At 44.0% G+C, this 15,545-nt stretch overlaps 1 protein-coding gene across 2 annotated transcripts in view; it reads right to left on the bottom strand.

Moving 5' to 3' along the window:
* ARHGAP24 (Rho GTPase activating protein 24) overlaps positions 1–15,545 on the bottom strand; it is a 189,184-nt gene that overhangs the window by 85,565 nt on the left and 88,074 nt on the right. The window contains exon 3 of one of the 2 annotated variants that reach the window (XM_010564424.1): positions 3,006–3,014. The exons of the other annotated variant lie outside the window; for it this stretch is intronic. The gene's annotated coding sequence lies outside the window, so the exon portion shown is untranslated. The remainder of the gene's footprint in view (positions 1–3,005; positions 3,015–15,545) is intronic. 2 annotated transcript variants of the gene reach the window in all.

Below are 15,545 nucleotides of genomic sequence, written 5' to 3'. Positions count from 1 at the left end.
CCCCCCCCCGCCCCCCCCCCCCCCGTCGGCCCTGATCAAATCCTCCTCAGCCGGCTGGCCGGGCAAAGGCAGGCTGATTTCTTCTACAAGTTAATACAGTCAGCAGAGAGGAACGGATTGTAGTACTTGTCACGGGCTACTCACCCAGGCACCGAAACGGCTGTGTTTCTTTAAAAGCAGAATGCCCTCGCTTCGGGAAACTTACTTCTCTTCTGCTGTTGTCATTTGCTAACTTGCCCAAGATCCTGTAAAATCCCAGAAAAGGCTAGGAAACGAGAAGAGACGATTTAAAAGCTGACGGTCAGGACAGGCATTTATGGAATGAAATCTTTAAGGGCAGGAGCAGATAGAGCCAGCCAGCTAACGCTTTCATGCCCTGCCTCTGACCAGCAGATTCATTTCGTGGGCAGACCAAGGCTTACAAGATGATTTAAAATACCTGCTCGGGATGTGCGTTTCTCTGCATCAGTGGGGAGCCCTTGTCGTAGCTAGCAGGCTGCCGTCTCTTGTCCTCCTGCCTTTTCCAGCAGACCCCTCGAAATCACAATGTCACAGTTCCCCAGGCCTTACAATCAAGTGGTTTGTTGTAAGAGAACTAAAAATAGTGCTGAATTTTTCGCTGAAGCACTTGCTTGAGTGAACATAGAGTGCCAGCCAGCCCGTGCATTTAGTGAGCTGTGCAGACCTTTAATATTAAATGTAGCCCAGATCCTCCTGGAAATATGGCCATTGACTTTTTTGGTTGTTTTTGGTTTGGGTTGTTCTTGTTTGTTTGTTTTTGAAAGACAGCACAAAATAAGTACTGTTTCTGACCGCTAGAAGACAAAATGAGTGGAGTTGTTTTAAGAATATCCTCAGGGAAAGAATGAGTCAGTTAAGCTGCTTTTATGATAAAAGATCCCTGGAGGAAGTGTATCTCCTTAGTAGTCTCTGAGCTGTTCAGAGATCCAAATGCCCCCATGAAAAACAAAGTTTCACACTGTTGGGTTTTTTTTTTGTTTTGTGTTGTTTTCAATAGTTTGAACATCTGCTTCCACTGCAGAGTTAGCACTAGCATGGGAAACAGAGCAGGATTTCATACTGGTTACCACCTCAAGAGGATGATTAACAGAAGTGTCTGTCCTGCAGGGCTGTTAATAAGGTCCATGGAAAAGAGTACAAAGTGGCCCATAAGGACGCTGCATATGAAAGTTTATGGCATAGGTTGACAAGTCCAGGAAAAAAAAATAAATCTCAGAATTATTTTTGCAAAGCTTTTCATTACTGAGGCCAGAAAACAATCACTGAAGACAAAGGTTGCAAAAAACATCATTCAAGACACAGATGCCAGCACTGCTGCCAACGTCTAAGCTGGGATCTCAGAAATAGATTTAGATGCAAAACTTCCAGTCAAATGCACACCAGACTCACATACATTCACACTGTGGCACACAGGTGGATAAGCCAAGAAATGAGAAGGTGCAGGTGATGGCTGGCAACAACCACTTGTGGCATTTTAAAAGCCTGGTAAAGCCACAATTATTCTCCCAGTAGTTGCTTCAGCTGTGAAGTGGGCACCAGAGTATGCCTGACAGCAAGCCAGGATGTCTGAACCACAGAGTGTTAAGTCTTACTACTGCCAGTGGACATTACTCTGTAAAAGCATCTAGAAATCCAGACTCTATCACATAATATACACTAGTGAGAAGGTGGCATCTATAACTTGTAGTTTGTGCTGCACTGAATCACTACATGACTATACTTAGTGACTTTGTAAGTCAGGATAAATTTGCAAGAAAATTATTTCTTCATCTCAACAAATAAACTGCCACTGCCAGAGAAGCTTTCCAGAAGTAGCTCTCCAGGCTAGAGTAGTACTGTACCTACATATATATTTACGTATATACATACAAACACACGCCCTACACACAGAGAAAGAGAAATCTATAGATAGAAGATTTTAGAATGGAATTAAACACTAAAAAGTTGGAGAGTTACTGGGAATATCAGAGGAGAGACACTGGTTTTTGTGTGCTTCACTGATTTTCATAGGAAGAAGTTGAAATCAAAAAGACGAAGGTGATTGTGTGGTCTGTTTGGCCATTAATGTAAAATTGTCTTCCACATTTTTGTTTCCCCTCATACGTCTTTGAACTTTGCTTTGATTTTGTTTTGCAGTAGAACTGCAATATTTTTGCCCTTGTGAAAGGGCTGGCAAATTCCTCCTACCCCTTTCTATTGCCGACAAAACATGCTGCAAAGCAGTGTATAACATTTACATAGCAGCAGAGGTAGCCACAAACGTAACAGCATCTTTGGTCCTATTCCACTCCCCAGCTATTATTTATATAGAGAAAGAGCATTAACAGAGCACAAAGTTCTCACTAATTTACCCTCGCTTCGCCATCTGTTACTTCCCCTGAGTTGATCCTAATGAGAAATTACTTCAAAACACATTTGAGGACCAGCTGCACCCAGTGAAGTCACCAGAGGAGGGGAATAGTCCCCTCCCAATACATCATACTCCAAAGCTACACAGCAGCTCCTTCCCCTACTGAAATCAAGGGGAATGCTGCCATTAATATGAATGCAGCCCTGGGTCACAGCCTCTTGCAGTCATGTTGAGCAAGTATCCACTCAGTGTTGTTTTTCTCAATAGTTCACAACTCCCTACCCAGTCAGAGGGGCAATGAGAGAGCTACAAACATTACCCATCTCCCAGGCCTGAGCAGCCAGCTTTCTGCAGCTGCTTCTCCTGCAGTGCGTTCATCTATGGAATGATCATAGAATCAAAGAATACCAGGTTGGAAGGGACCTCAAAGATCACCTGGTTCAACCTTTCTCGGCAAAAACACGTTCTAAACAAGATGGCCCAGCACCCTGTCCAGCCAAATCGTAAAAGTGTCCAATGTTGGGGAATCCACCACTTCCCTGGGGAGGTTATTCCAATGGTTGATTGTTCTCTTATGACCGTGAACAATCTTCCTCTCATGTCCAACTGGAATCTCCCCACGAGTAACTTGTACCGGTTACCCCTCATGTTTTCCATGTAACTCCTTGTAAAAAGGGAGTCTCCATCTTCTTTGTAGCTACCCTTTAAATACTGGAACATGGTGATAAGGTCTCCCCTAAGCCTTCTTTTCTCAAGGCTGAACAAACCCTGTTCTCTCAGCCTTTCCTCATATGGCAGGCTTCCCAGTCCTTTGGTCATCTTTGTGGCCCTTCTCTGGACCCTCTCCAGCCTGCCCACATCTTTTTTGTACAGCAGGGACCAAAACTGAACACAGTATTCCAGGTGTGGCCCAACAAGTGCTGAGTAGAGTGGGATGACGACTTCTTTGTCTCTGCTGGTGATGCCCTTGTTGATGCAGCCCAGCATCCTGTTGGCTTTCTTTGCCGCAGCAGCACACTGTTCGCTCATATTGACCTTGTTGTCCAGCAGGACCCCCAGGTCCCTTTCCGCAGAGCTGCTCCCCAGCCAGGTGGATCCCAGCCTGTGCTCCGCTCCTGGATTATGTTTTCTCAGGTGCAAGACCTTACATTTGTCTTTGCTGAACTTCATAAGGTTCTTGTTAGCCCACTCTTCCAGCCTATCCAGGTCTTCCTGCAGGGTAGCTCTCCCTTCCGAAGCATCCACTTCCCCACTCAGTTTGGTATCATTGGCAAACTTCATCAGGGTACACTTGATCCCCTCATCCAGATCACTTATGAAGATATTAAACAGCGTTGGGCCCAGTATCGATCCCTGGGGGACCCCACTTGTGACAGGTTGCCAGTTTGAAAAGGAGCTATTTACCACCACCCTCTGGGTGCGGTCTGTCAGCCAGTTTCCCACCCACCGCACAGACCACTTGTCTAGACCGTAACGCATCCATTTCTCTAGGAGGAGGCTGTGGGAAACTGTACTGAAAGCCTTGGAGAAATCCAGGTAGACCATGTCCACCACTCACCCCACATCAACCGAGCAGGTTACTTTGTCGTAGAAGGCGATCAGGTTTGTCAAGCATGATTTGCCCTTGGTGAATCTGTGCTGGCTTTTCCCAATCACGTGCTTCATCTGACTGGTGGTAGCCCCCAGGGGGATTCATTCCATAACTTTCCCAGGGACTGAAGATAGACTGGTGGGCCTGTAATTCCCTGGATCCTCCTTTAAGCCCTTCTTGTAGGTGGGGGTGACATTAGCCTTCTTCCAGTCCTCTGGGATGTCCCCCAATCTCCACGACTTCTCAAAGATTATGGAGAGCAGCCTCACAATGACGTCAGCCAGCTCTCTCAACACTCTTGGGTGGATATTGTCAGGGCCCATTGATTTGTAGGGGTCAAGCTCCTGTAATAGTTCACATACCAACTCTTCCTTCACTGATGATGGGTCTGTGTTTGCATCACCCTGGATTTTTGTTCCCAAGGCCTGGGGCCCAGTGCTGGTAAAGACAGAGGTGAAGAAAGTGTTGAGAACCTCTGCCTCTTCCGTGTTGTTGGTGACTAATTCACATCTCTTGTTTAACAGTGGGCCAGTGATGTAAGCATTCAACTGGCAGCCACTGCCAGAGGAGTCAGATGTTGGCTGACACTACGCAGGGAAAGAAGAGTGGAAATGCAGGACCATGGTTGCCAAGATTTAGAGAACTTCACTACTGAACTCACAACGAGATTGCTACTGCCACTACCCTGCAGACAGCTGAACCACATCACAGCAAGTATGCAGCATCTGTAATTGGAAATGCTGAGGTTAAACCTCTCTGTCCTCCTGAGAAAATTCCTTCTGAACATCCACCTAAATCCCTCAGAGTATGGTGCTCCCAGATAATGGTGGGACAGACTAAAGGATTCATTTTGTTGGGAGCCAGCCCATAAGTCTACTGCATAGTTTGGTCAAAAGCATATGAGCAAGAACAACAGTCACCTCCTGGGCCCAAGACTACCCTGGAAAACAGTGGTCAGTTTTTAACTCTTTGAGACAAAACCTCTAAAGCTTTGTGCTGTAGGATTCCTCGTTACAAGTCACGATTAGCCTGAATCCTCTCTGTTACTGCACCTAAGTGAATCAGCTGGGCTTGGGAGAGCACTGAAGAAGCCCAGAGAAAAGCCATGCCGTGAGCTTGCAGAGCTCCCTCGCCACTTGCTCTGCCCAGCGCTCAAAGGTGAAGACTCTGAATGCAAGGGATCACCATTTAGATAAATCACTGCTCCCAGTACAAATTTAAAAGTTATTACTTCTATTTGCTATGATGCCCCAATTTGCCCACCTGCAAAACTATCAAAAGCAACAGAATGGGTCATTAACACTGCAAAGTCATATTCAAATCCTTAGGTAAGTGTACTCTGCAATTTGCTGTGGATAGCTCAGCAATCCTGCTTTTGTTCCCCAGTCTTCTAATGGGGTGTGTGTATTTACACCTTACACATAGGGAATAGGGTAGATACTGTGGGACCATGACTTATAGAAGATAACACCACCAAAAAATGAAGATTAATCACTGGTGAAAAGTGTAAAGCATGACACAGAACATAATTCCATGTTCTGAAGGACTGGTCTGGTACCTCAAAAAACCCCCAACAAGCACACAACTAACGCTTAAAACCTATTCAGTGTCCAAATCACAACCTTAAGTCTTCACACTCTAAAAGCAAAAGAGTTACACTTAGGCTACCTCAGCCTTTTTGGAGGGTAGGGCTTTTTTAAAATAGTGTCTAAAGCACAGGAGTTATGGCTCCTGATCGAGCACAGCAGTTCAAAAAGAAGATAAAACACCATTTCTGTGAATTACACATTTCACCTATGTCCTGGTTTCAGCTGGGATGTAGTTAACTGTCTTCCTAGTAGCTGGTACAGTGCTATGTTTTGAGTTCAGTATGTGAAGAATGTTGATAACACTGATGTTTTCAGTTGTTGCTCAGTAGTGTTTAGACTAGAGTCAAGGATTTTTCAGCTTCTCATGCCCAGCCAGGGCACCTGACCCAAACTGGCCAACAGTGTATTCCATACCATGTGACGTCCCATCTAGTTTAGGAACTGGGAAGTGGGGGGCAGGGATTCGCCACTTGGGGACTGGCTGGGTGTCGGTTGGCGGGTGGTGAGCAACTGCCCTGCGCATCATTTGTACATTTCAATCCTTTTATTACTACTGTTGTCATTTTATTAGTGTTATCATTATCATTATTAGTTTCTTCTTTTCTGTTCTATTAAATTGTTCTTATCTCAACCCAGGAGTTTTACTTCTTTTCCTGATTTTCTCCCCCATCCCACTGGATGGGAGGGGAGTGAGTGAGCGGCTGCATGGTGCTTAGTTGCTGGCTGGGGTTAAACCACGACAACCTAAGCAAGTCAATAGCCTCACAAAGCACACTACATCGAAGACCATGCTCTCAACTTCTGAATTCCCTCAATAAAAATTACACTATAAATAGCCTTCCACCTTTCCTGCCATTCATGGAAATCTCTCTTTGTTCCCTTTGTTGTCTTGCACTTCTGCTCTCTGTTGCACCAGGGAATATTTAGAGCAATCTTTTGTAAATGGCATGTGTTTCTGTGTCTGTCCCAGCACTGGCCACAGCACCATGCAGCTGTGTTCATGAAGTTTTTGGATGTCGGTTGACACCAGGGCTGCCCGGGGAGGGAGCAGCTGCGTATGTAGGTGGGCAGGGAACAAGGGGAGGGACAGGGAGATGGGAAACTTACCAACTTTGCTGCCTGTAAATGTCATGATCCTGACTGCAGCTCCCTGTGTCCAGGCTGTTTAACAAGTTTTCCTCTCCTGCCAGCTGGCCGAGATGAGGGGGACTGTTTTGCCAGACATTTTGCTTTCTTCCCTAGTACCATCACCAGCAATAAATTACATTTCTTACCTGGTGAAACAAACTGCTTAGTAATTTCTGCTCCGCCTCTAAGGTCCAGGGTCTGCTGCTTAAATATTTGCTTCATGTTTCCAACATCCCAATGAAAAGATCCTTCGTTATTACTGGAGAAACTGTAACTGAGTGCACTGGGATTATTTTTAATACTTCATGTGACTTCAGAAAGCAAGTTTTTTTTCATAGTGCGTGCTTAAATGGGACTCGGGCCTCTTCCTTTAGTTTTAGTAGTTTAAAGCAGGAACGTTTTCAGAGGTGCCAGCTGGGCTACACCCATGCAAAAAAGCAGCAACAACACTCAGAAATGTGAATTGTAAGGATCATCACTAATGTAAATTTAGCTGTCCAGCATATCCCTTGTATTTTATGACATATGTTTAATAACATGATCACATATGTATTAAAGAATGAGGTATGAAGGAAGACAGCTAAGCAGCGTAGGTACTCACAGAATACTACTGAGGGAAATCTTTAAATACTGCTTAGGGAATTTAGTGTGACAAGAACACTTTGGGTTCTTTGTTAAAAGCTCCTAGAAAATGTAGGGATGTCCAGATTTGGGTCTGCCCTCCATATTATCAGCAAGTCTCTCATTGTCAATAAAATAATCTCTATTGAAGGTAAAGCTGTCAGCTTGGCCCTCAAAATTACTAAAAGCAGCATTACAATGATAGGCATTACTAGATGTTCCTATGAGAAGCTGAACTGTTCTTTTGACTACTCTGCTGGATAAAACTGTGCTATACACATTCCATGGGTAGGTGAAAAGTCAGTCACATGCACAACCATAACTGCAAACTAATGGACATGTCAAGAGGAAGATGAGATTACAATCACAGAAAATGAGAATAAGGCACAAAAATTATTTCCTATGAGATACAGATGCAGCATCTGGTTTTGTATATTCAAACACAGGAATAAATCTTCCTGAGTGCTTTCCTCCATTTCCTTCCAACTTCACTGCAGTCCAAATCCAATTCAGCTGATATGTAAGAAATGAGCCTTTCTCCACATGTTTGTGCATTTGGGGTTTGAGTTGATTATATTCATGCAGCCCACAGGGATGTCCAAATAACTGAATAGGACATGCCGATGTCTTCTCATGGAAGCTTCTGTCAGCTGTACCATGTGAAGGGCTCTCAGCTGCACAACCATTTAAGTTGCCCAATTACATTTTTGGCTGCTGTTCTGCCTTGCAGCTTAGAGAAACCCGCTCCAGGACCTAAGTCACAAGAAGGAATTGCCAAAATATACTACTTTTCAAAGAGCTTACTCATAAGGGGAACAGGAGACATGAGAAACATTATAGCAGGTCTGGAAGAAAACATCAGAAAAAAATTATTGTGCTGTTGTAATCCATAAGGACAACATCTTTTCTATCTTTCTCTTATATCTTGTTTGTTACATTTGAAATACACAAGTTCATAAAGACAAATTTATATCCAAATTCCACTTCAGACATTAACTCACTTTCAGTTTTGATGCTGGGAAAGTATGGTGTTTGTGTGATGCATCTGTCTTCTTTACATAAGCAAACACCAGCTGTTATTTCCTTGGTTTAAAAAAAATGAATAAACAAAAAATTATTAATGAAATGGGGAATTCAGAAAGTTAGATGTGGATTCAAAACTTATTACATCAACTTTGAGTCAAGGAGAGCACATGAGACAAGACAGATACTCCAGCATATTCTCTGTCGTAGTAACTTGGCACTTTATTTGCATGCACCATTAACATCTTGTCTGACATAACCAAATATGGACTTTGGTATCTCATGTGCTTAAGCAAAATCAAGTTATATATATGCTGAGAAGTGGCCATATGCTTGTTCCACCTGTGTCTCCCTCTGCATCACAGTGAAATGCTGGTGACAGTACTGTCTTGGTTTCAAATCCAGAGAGGAAAACAGAAAATAAGCAGAGGTTCTGAAGATGAACATGGTTTTGAGGTTTGACCATGAAAAATAACCCTCTAGGTGAGCCAGAAAAGCCCATTACTTGCTCTTACATGGAAAACAAAACTTCTCAAACTCTTTGCCTTTGGCAGACACAGACAGCACATCCTGCAAGTCACAGGGTTTGTTTCCCAGCAATTTTTCCAACAGCTCAGTGACACGTACCACCAGGGTGGTACAGTTCATCTGCAATACCACAGTTACGAATCTGACTCTTTAAAGCTGTTCCCTCCTTGGTCATCAGTTCAAACACAACCCTAGTCTGAAATGACTGAAACTTACAATAGCCTGACACTTGCAAAGCAGCTCCAATGAAAAGAGATGGTGGTTTCACTCCTGTTGCTACTAGAGAAGCATCACCTAAAAATTACTGTAATCAGTAGCACCTCTGATACTCAGCTCAATAAAAGAGGCCAAGGGCAGAGCACATGTGGAAGATGAACTCTGACTTTGACCTGTGATTTCTTCTTGTTCTGGACAGAAAGACTTACAGAAAAAGAGACATACTGAATCTTTGTTGTCTTAAAACTTCTGGGTATTCTTTCTTTTACCTCTCAACTCTCAGACACACTTGGCAATACTACCATTTCTGCTGAGCTACGCTAGTAAATTAGACACTGATAACCACTGTTTTGCTGAGAGGGTGAAAACACACTTCCTCAAAAGTGCTTTGTCTTTTTATATCATCTGTGGGACCTTCAAAGGTCCTACAGAACACTGTGACTTACAGCTAATTTATAAAATATTAATAATACACAACTCACACATATGGACCCTGGTAGTGTTCCTAAATCACAGCATCAGTGCCAGGAAAGACCTGTCTTACCCTGTGTAACTTTGTCTCTATCAGGAGATCAAACACTGTTCCTTTCCCATTAGAGCATAGAATAATGCAACCTTGTATTTATTCCAAAGCTTCCAGGAGAAGAGAGCAGCGATGGGGCAAGTATTAGCTGTGCACAACCATTTCCAAACTCAAACACAGACACATGAGCTGCAACTTGACAGCTGGGATCAGTAGGTTATTCCAAAAACATGGACTCAACAGCAAGATGGAAGGTAAAGCTAAATTTCTGTAGTTTGCATTGCTCTAACTTTGAGAAAGGGTCAAGAGAAAACACAGTAAGAAGGCAGAAATCTCACATCTGTCCACAAAAGGGCTTTTGTGCAGTTTACAAGCAGAGGCAAAACAAGGGTAGTGAATGCTCATTTTCCATATCCCTCATAGGTAAATTCTAAAATAATAAGGGCCTACTGGGTATTAACTACTGTCTTCCAGGGACTAAGACAAGAGAACAGTTATTCCTATGGCTAATACTAATAAAATACATTTGAGAAAGGACTTATATAAACACAAACAGATTATTCCTCTAGGCTGCAGCAAGCAGATAAATATTTTTATCCCCTTTCCACAGATAGCAAAATTAATCTAATGAGGCAATAGTGAAATATCTAAAACAGACCTGAGAGACGCAGCTCTAGGAACAGAAATGTAATGCATTCATTCCCTAGGCACTGCCACTACTCACTCCACCACTACTACTCCGTCATTAACTAGGCTAAAAATAAATTACATATTTGCTTTGCCTAGGGTAGAGATGCCCTCAGCAGACATGCTCCTGTTCTGCAGTGAACATGGGGTATAGCCGTGATTTTCTTTCCAATTTAGCTTGCTCAGCTGCAGTATGGGGTGGGCATGCCTGAGGAATCCCAGAATTTACCACTCCAAAGAGCCTCCTACCTGAATAGCCCATTTTTTGCTGGCCGTTGGAGAAGAGCTGTCACACTCGCTGCACAACTTTGGCTGGGGTTAAACCACGACAGACCTTTTTGGTACCCAGCGTGGGTCTCAAAAAGTTCAAGATAATGACAGGTTTGACTGGAATGTGCTAGATCAAATTTATAGCTGTTATTGCTGCTTAGCTCTTAATTGACAGGCTTCTGTGTTTGCTATAGGGCTTGCTTGCCTCACTGTATATTAGAGTCTAGTACTTGTTAGTGGCTGCTTTCTGCTTTCACTGCTTGCTGTACTGCTTATCATCTTACTCTACTGTGCCTGGGAACATTTTGATAACAGCAATGGTGATGCGCCTGGGCTGGCAGATGGCCAGGGCATTGCTGCTGTTTCTGTGCTGCTGTACTGGACAGGCTGGAACTCCAGTGTGAACTCGAGTCAAAGGGACTGTGACCTGTGGATGAGCCCACATGGGAGCAGGACACCCTGAAGGGTCTGTGGTTGTGCGTAAATCCACACCAGAGCAGGTACACCTCAAAGCATCTGTGGCTGTGGTTATGGTATCTGTGCTGCAGCAGGTATACCTCTGAAGGGGTTGTGGCCCAAGGGTAAGTCCACACTGGAGAAGGTACACCTTGAACCGTCTGTGGCTGCAGATGAATCCATGCTGCAGCAGGTACACCTTGAAGCATCAGTGGTTGTGCATGAGGTCATGCTGGAGCACCTCAAAGCGTGTGGCCATGGATAAGGCAGAGCATGGACAGAGCAGTTACACCCCTGGAGGGACTGCAGCCATGGGTAAGGCCATGTTGGAGCAGGTTTACTTCTGAAGGGACTGTGGCTGTGGGTAAGACCACTCTGGAACAGGTATATCTCTGAAGGCATTGTGGCCCATGGAGAAGGCCACGCTGCAACAGGTGCACCTCAAAGCGAGTGTGGCTGTGGATCAGTCTATGCTGCAGCAGGTATACGCCTGAAGAGACTGTGGCTCATAGATAAGGCTCCACTTGGAGCAGGTACACTCTTAAGGGACTGCAGTCTATGGATAAGTCCAAGTCAGAGCAGGAGCAAAGGGAGGAGTTCATTGCAATGTTAAACCCTATGGTCTGGTCCAAAGGCACCAGGGGCGGAAATTGTAATGCATATACCTTTAAATTGTTGTAACCCATGATTTGAGTTGTATGTTATAGGAATTACTAAAGCAGAAACCACCCAAACCAAACAGAGGACAAGCCTTACAAGAAACAGTGTAAGTGCAGCAGCGACCCGACCTGAGCTGGCTTTGGTGCCCAGTAACTCCATGCTACACACCACCTCTCTTGTTCTGAGTGACCATCATAACAGATGGAGCCCAAAAGTCATGGACTAAATGAACTCAGTGGACATTTTGTGGATATTTTATGGGCATTTTATGGACATTTTACAGGGGTGGTCCATAGACTAAGGGAATAATATCTGTGTATTGTATCAAAGGATGGGAAAGGGGGTGGTGGGTAATGAGGATGTATTGGATAGTGTGGGACCTGAGCATGACACAAATGGTACGGAATAAGGGGTGGAGAATGTGCTGGTTTTGGCTGGGACAGAGTTAATTTTCTTCATAGTACCTTTTATGGGGCTATGGTTTGGATTTGTGCCAAAAACAGTGTTGATAATGCCATGATGTTTTTGTTACTGCTGAGCAGTGTTTACAGGGAGCCAAGGTCTTTTCTGCTTCTCACACCACTCCACTAGCGAGTAGGCTGGAGGTGCACAAGAAGTGGGGAGGGGACACAGCTGGGACAGCTGACCCCAACTGACCGAAGGGATATTCCAGACCATATGATGTCATGCTCAGCATATAAAGCTGGGGGAAGAAGGAGGAAGGGGAGGACATTCGGAGTGATGGCATTTGTCTTCCCAAGTAACTGTTAGGCATGATAGAGCCCTGCTTTCCTGGAGATGGCTGAACACCTGCCTGCTGATGGGAAGTGGCAAATGAATTCCTTGTTTTGCTTTGCTTGCACGCACAGCTTTTGCTTTACCTATTAAACTGTCTTTATCTCAGCCCACGAGTTTCCTCACTTTCACTCTTCCAATTCTCTTCCCCATCCCACTGTGAGGGAGGTGAGCGAGCAGCTGTGTGGTCCTTAGTTGCCAGCTGGGGTTAAACCACAACAAGCAGCTACTCAAAAAACCCTAATTGCTTGGTCAGTCCAGGCTAGAGAAGAAAGAGATAACAAGTATCTTCCAAAGGGCAGGATCAAAACATCCTGAGAGCAGCGCCCTGTCAGAAAACATCTAGGCTTGTTGCCAGCACTCCATGAAGGATCTATTTTACACACAAACAGAGGCTTGGGGACAGATTCACAGCTCCAATGATAGTTATGGGCTTTTTACTTTTCACAGGGCTCTTTAGAGCCCTCCATCGCACTCTGCTTCCCTGACCTGTGCAGCAGGTTCACTGCAACCCTGACGCCTGTGGACATGAACACAAGATGCAGTTTTGCTTCCTCCTTTGGGAAACAAGAAAGTTACTTTTTATACTGTAATCAGCCCTGAACAAATCCAATATACTTCCAAGCTCAGCATGGTCTTACACTGTTTGGATAACCTTTTCCTATACTTCCCTTCCTTCACTTTTCCAAGAAAATAAAGCACAATTTCTTTTCCCTTTCAACCCAAACATGTAATCCTTACAGAGTGCCAAGAAGCTGAAACACCCTGAAGGCTGCTATATCCTATCTGCATCTGTGTCTATTACAAGCATATTGGGAACTTTGAGGAACGAAGCAAAACCAAACACAACTCTATGTTAAGGAGGATCATTCTTCCCATATGACACACACGCACACACAATCCACAAGTACAAGCACCCGCAAAGCCTTGGCTGAAGTATTCTATACATATCTATATCCTACACACTATCACACCAGGAGATATAACTGTTTAATAACATTTGGAAACGGCGAATACTATTTACTGAAGGATAGATAACAAAAACTTTTCCAACCAGTGCAGTTGTACTGTGAGTGGCAACCTTCAGGCACAGTATAATGCACAGGGTATGTTAAGTCCTGTAAAAATCCTTTAAATAATTTCAACTGGACTAAGAGTACTTCAAAAGCATACACGAATTTCTCATTAATACTACAAATAGAGCATGTTCCTAACTGCAAATGTGCATTCGCTATCAGAAGCATAAATTTCCCTTATTTGGTGTATCCTTCTCTACCCCTTTCCTTGGCTTTGTACCTACATCTGGTAGCACATGACTTCTTCATTTGACGCTCATATTGCTTCCTTTTTAAAGCCTATCCAGAGACAAAAATGTGTACACAGGCATGGTATTACAGCCAGACTAACAGCACTTAAAAAACCCCGGTGTCCTTCCATGTACTAGATGAGCTACAGTCTGGCATCACGATGATTTACAAACACACCTGTCTTAGTTGACATCCTTCCTCCAAACAAACTGAAACAGCTCCACAAATTCCTGCAGTTACAGTGATTACACAAAAACTGAGACAAAAACCAGTGCAAGTCATGGGCATTTGCTAGGAAGCTTGCTACCTCTTGGATAAAAGCTGGCCTCACTGAAACCCACCGATAGTGGCTGTACCAGTGTGGCACAGCAACACCGCACAGGTGGCTCCTGCACAGCCTCCCATACTATACTGCCAGTTAAAATGCAGTCTCTTGTTGGCAGTAGCTCCCCAGCATCAGACTTTGCCTCCTCCACCAGCCACACTGTTCATTGACCCTGAGGAATGGAAGCAGCCGGCCAAGACACAGCATCAACAACGTGGCATTAGTTAAAGCACATTTTAAATGTTTCTTAAATTGTGGCCCATACTGACTATCTATTGACTGAGGTTTAGTTAGGGTAAATAATTTTTTTATACCTTGTACTACCTAAAATCTACAGTAGCAGTCGCAGCTAGCACTAGGTAGTGATGCATTAGTAAAACAAGACCTAATAGCAAAACCAAAATTGTAAAAGAAAAATTATGCAGCTCGGAAATGAGATGCTGCAATATACATCTTGTTACACATACAGCCTGACACTTTGGCTTAGTAACCCCAGTGCTCTAGGGTCGATGCATCTTCCTGAGAATAACCGGGGCATCACTAAGTATACCCTAAATCTAAAAAGCTGTGGAGAGAATTGCAAATACAATCCACCCAGATGGCACAATCTTATCAAAGTTTAACATGTAAATCTGCTCATTTAATTAAAACCCTTTCCTCTCCATGGTTAATAGCAGGTTTGTACAGCAGAAATGGCACCGGAACAGATGTCAGTAAATTTGTCAAAGCTGCAGGATGATTGCTCTGACTACTGTGTCTTTTGAAGGACTATTCTATTTACATTCCTACGGATCTCTCATGTCAAATCTGGTAAATATTACCTCTCCCTTGGCTGCTCTACAGGACAGCATAAGCCAAGTTTCTTGGTGAAAGTCACTTGCTTTGAGAAAACATCATATGATTATAGGCAGCCTTTTTTAACATTTCAGGAGAAAAACCTTTAATGATGAAAAGCATGCCTTAATTTTAAATAAGCCTTTCTCCACATTTTCTTTCATATTATCTGTTCAGGATTCCCATGGAAAAACTGCAGTCAGGAGTTAAGACAGGAAAAAAGAACTTGGAGATCGGCTTGGCTAACACATGGGAAGGCCTGTATCATAATCCACATTTTGTTGGCATCAAGAGCATCCAGGGCAAAGTGAAATCTGCAGGTGCACAGAAGAGTCTCACTGTGCACCCTGGCATCCAAACCAGAGGTGCAACACGTGCATGATCAACCTGCTCTGTGCAGAGCAGATCTGGACAAGGGAGGGCAGAGGTGCCAGCAAGCTTTTGCCCCAGGCATTGAACCACATTAATGAAACACTTCTCATGGAATGGTTTGGGTTGGAAGGGACCTTAAAGATCATCTAGTTCCAACCCCCCTGCCATGGGCAGGGACACCTTCCACTAGACCAGGTTGCTCAAAGCCCCATCTAACTTGGCCTTGAACACTTCCAGGGATGGGGCATC

The sequence above is a fragment of the Haliaeetus leucocephalus genome, unplaced genomic scaffold (assembly GCF_000737465.1).
Source record: "Haliaeetus leucocephalus isolate CR32 unplaced genomic scaffold, Haliaeetus_leucocephalus-4.0 Scaffold178, whole genome shotgun sequence".
NCBI classification, from domain to species: domain Eukaryota; kingdom Metazoa; phylum Chordata; class Aves; order Accipitriformes; family Accipitridae; genus Haliaeetus; species Haliaeetus leucocephalus.
Note: the sequence above shows the minus strand (reverse complement) of the source record. Positions and strands in the feature narration are given on the sequence as shown.